Here is a 4,603-nt window from a genome sequence, read left to right as displayed (position 1 = left end):
TTTTTTCCCACAGATGTTTATGACAGCTGGAATTAAAATTGTTCCACAAGGCAAAATGGGCAAAACTTCACCCAGTGAATGGAGGATGTCAATGCGGTTACATGCATACAACAGAACATGATGAAACAATAGAATAAATGAAACACTGAGAGTAAGTCCTGTCTAAACTCACGATTAGCATGATAAATTAAAATACAAAGCATGCAAGAAATCTGTATAGTGTGTAATACAGTGTGGATTGAATATAATACAAGATTCAAGGTAAGAAACTGTCAGGACAGGAATCTAATTAGCAGCTGCAAAGGGCTGGGTTAGTAAAAAGAGAAAATAGAAATGGACAAAAGAAAAGCCGAGAGGGAGATTAAAAATAGCAGTTCTTGATTGTGAAAGCAATTATACTCATGCATACATTTCTGAAGTGACTTAACTATGAATTTATTATATGAAAGTGAATGTTAGTAATAAAATAAATTTTAATATTTTAGTTTTGAAGACATGAGGAAATATGTATATTAAAAGCAACATCTAGGTCTTGTTATATATACGAATTACTGTAAGTAGTGGTAAGAAGTGATACAGAGCAGACCTTAGGGAGCACTGGACTGTGGAGATGGATCCATGAGTAAGAACACTAGCTGTAAAGACAAGAGGACGTGGAAAATCACATGGAAAAAGTAGAGCATGGTTGCACCTATAAACACAGTATGTGAAGGTAAAGAAGCAGAAGATTTCTGATGCTTTCTGATCACTAGCCTGGTCCCAGGGTTCAGTGCAACACTCTGTGTCAAGAATATAAGGCAGACAGTGATAGACCATTATCTTTTGGCTTCCACTTGATTATAGGAAGATGTATGCACACACATAAACATAACATATATACACAGACACATACACACACATATATACACACATACACATACACACACACATACACACAAACATACACACACACACACACACACACACACACACACCTTGTTCTGTTTAAGAGTAAAACATTTTGTTTTTGTTGCTATGGGAAAATAAAAAAAACAGACTATAAAGTTAATATACAAAGAGAGTAATACAAATCAAATATGGAAGTATTAAGAATAGAATACAGAGTTCATCCCAATACTTACAAGACAAACTAAATAGGCTTTATTATCACAATAAATATCCTTTGATAAGTGGCAACTCTCAAGATTTTTTTCAGCTCTGGTTGTATAGTGTAATTCTCAATGTCACAAATGAGGAGGACTATAACAGGAGAAAATAAAATGAATTTAGATAAGATGAAGCATCCCATAGCCCCTTTCATATAGGCTAAAAGTCTTTTGAACTTCATCTGTGACTTCCAGCTTCTAATATTTTGATCCCAAAGAACAAATCATTGTTTCTGTTAGCAATATTTATTCACAGTAGATAAAGGTTGGGAGTTCTGCTGCTCTGGTAATATATTAGATGGTCCAAGACAATCTTTAATATTCATTGCTTAAAAATATTTATCTTAAAATGTCATGCCAGAAAACAAGAAATTTCTGTCCATAGTGAAACTTTATAGATCAATGCAAACTCCCCTTATCATAATATTTTTACCCACTTTCCCCTGTGAGCTGTCTAGACTATATTTAAGTCTCTCAAAACTCGCTAACACTTTTATTTTTCTAATAAAGGAGAGGTTGGAAACAATAGTATAGCAATGCTCTAATCAAGAAACTATTGCATAATTTCTGGGACTTGCAATTCAGGTTTTCTTTGAACTTTGTGCATGCACAAGGTGAAGAAATATTTGCATTTTAAAGGTTAACATTTTATTATTTAATGATTAATTTAAATCAAAATGAAGGAATGGTGAATAGTCTTCACTCACTAAAATTAGTAATAAGTATTTGAAATTGTGGATTCAGTGTGATTCTGTTTTCAAGTGGGAGACACTGAACTTACACTTAATTTGAAATATGCACGTTAGTGTCGTTACCAAAATGACAGAGTAAATTGATTATTGTTGCTCATATATATTATTTTCTATTTGGTATATTGTGGAAGTATCTGTAACCATGGTCTTTCACTTAATTTCATTCAAGGTAGTGGAAGACAATGTTATGCTTGGTATGTTGAACTTACACATAAATATCTGAAAATAAAATTTTGTGTATGTTAATGTGCTTTCTTATTGACCACAAAATTCCGTGCGATGTAATCTAAGGACACACACACACACACACACACAAACACACACACACACACACACATATATATGTATGTATGTATGCATGTATATGTATATATATGCTTATTTATATTCTAAAAATAACCTTAAAATTTGTCTCATGTAGCATAACTAAACAATTAGTGTTTTCTACTAAGAGTTGATGTTTTACATGTTTTCATGAAATTAAAAGAAATATGACAGATGATATTTTGTTTTTTATATGATAATCATGCTTTGGATTCGCAAAGACATATCTGTAATACCATATGGATGCCAGAATACAGGTCTTGAGGAAATTATTTTCAAAGGAAAAATATTAGGACAGATTCATTAAGATTTATTAAGAATAGGACTGGATGGAAGAGCAGAGGAGAAGTGACGGAAGAAAGACAGTGTACCTAACTGAAGTTCTTAATAAATCTTAAAGAATATTATGCATTTAATTGGCAAACATTATTGTACTTAATATCAACTGCCTAAAAATTAGTTATTAGCAAACTCTAATATGCTATCTGACATCAAAAACAGCAGTCATAAAGGAAAATATTTTTCTTATTTTTTTTTTATGTTTGTGCTTGTTTTAACTCAGTTTACTGACTTAGAAAAACTTGTTTTTGAATTCCTCTTGAGCAAGCTTTGAATCAGTGCTGGTGCGTACAATTTCATTAAGGATATTTAGATAATTGTGCTGAGTACATTGACGGTGTTGAAATCTGAGGATCCGGGAGGATAAGAACAATTCCCATGAAAGAAAGAATCCAGCAGGATTTCTCAAAGTGCCCCTGTTGTTATTGGACAGAAAATGGGAAATACTGTAATATTGGAACCTATAAATTTTTTATGAAATTCTTCTTCTTGGTACCAGGATATAAACTGAGTGTGGCATGGAGAATTCTGAATGATTTGTGATCCATAAAATATCATAAGCTTCTTCCAGTCAAGGGTCTCTTTCTTGACCTCAAGAAACCAAGACTATGATGAAAAGGATGGCTACGGATAACCTCGTCAATATGGTCCCGCAATACCAACTTTGTGCAGGTTCCCGTCAACTTCAGAGTCATTTTTCATCAGAGTAAATGAAATTGATAGCAATTAAAAACTGGCATAGCATTTCTGACTGTCAGGATTTACTTTTATTATTTGGAAACTAAAGCAGTAGAATGGTTGATAAAAGAATATGACACACTTTGCAGTAATTGTTGAGGTGAAACACTAGTCATGGGTAGTAACCATTTGAGAGAAAATAGCTGTGGGGGAGAATGTTCTATTTCTTTACATTGATATTCTAGATATGAACATTTATAAATTAATTTTTACGAAAATTACACAGTCGGTTGTATTATGGTGATGAATGATTCAAATTTCTACTCATGTTCCACTTCCTTAGCAATTTGGGATAATATAACTTTCTGAAAATCAAACCAGTCCATTATAAGAGACAATAGGATTGTTTTATTTTCCTGCTCCCACATGTATTCTGTGGAACTTTGTTGGAAAAAGAAAATCATTAAATTTAGTAAAGATAGTTGAGAATTTTTCAAGTACTTTTAAATGCTTTGGAATACATATCAAATATACATTAATAAAGAAAAATGTTCAAATTATTTTCCTGATTAGTTTCCTTGGGCCTTGGATTAATAACTAAAATATGTTTATAGTCTTCATTAGAATCCTTTATTGCAAATGTGTTTGCCCTTTGGAAACAAACTAATATAATTTCTACCTCCAAATAATGTTTAGAATGTTATAATGAGTACATTTATGTTAACATATATTACTGGGTAGGATGAACAAGCCATAAAGTGATTTATCAAAGATTTGTCCATACGTAATATCAAATATTAATTCAATAACATCTATCACTCTCAGTTGAGAATTAATAGATACATTTTAGGTTCCTCTTCTTTCTCCAGTGTTAGGCTTATCCTAGAAAATAATCTGAAAATTGAATTTGCTTCATGTTATAGGTGTGAGCTTATGTTTATAGCTACCTGTACTTCAGAGAACACTTCATATTGGTATGTAGCTCTCGTTACAGAGTGTATTGGTTATGCATTAGTTCTTTATCTTCTATTTAGATAATGCTAAGACAGCCATTTTTTCTCTTCTACCTCCTTTTGGAATTGGTAATGAAAGCCTTTAAGGTTTTTGCCTTTAGGACTCCCTTCCAGGTTTTAGTTAAAAATGCCACGAATAGCTAAAGTGGGGCTAGACATCTGAGGGTAAAGTTTTGAGGGGTAGTGAATCTACTCATCACAGGAATCTCCATCCATATTTCTTTGTTCTTCTTCCTTCTCTTTTTTCTCATTTCTATCAATTCCCCCTTGCTCCCTCGTTCTTTCTTCTACATCATTCTACAATGTTCCTTGTTCTACACATTACAATCGTTCAAATTTATATATATATCCT

This window comes from Microtus ochrogaster, linkage group LG7_11 (assembly GCF_000317375.1).
Source record: "Microtus ochrogaster isolate Prairie Vole_2 linkage group LG7_11, MicOch1.0, whole genome shotgun sequence".
Classification (NCBI taxonomy): Eukaryota; Metazoa; Chordata; class Mammalia; order Rodentia; family Cricetidae; genus Microtus; species Microtus ochrogaster.
This window is presented reverse-complemented; position numbering follows the sequence as displayed.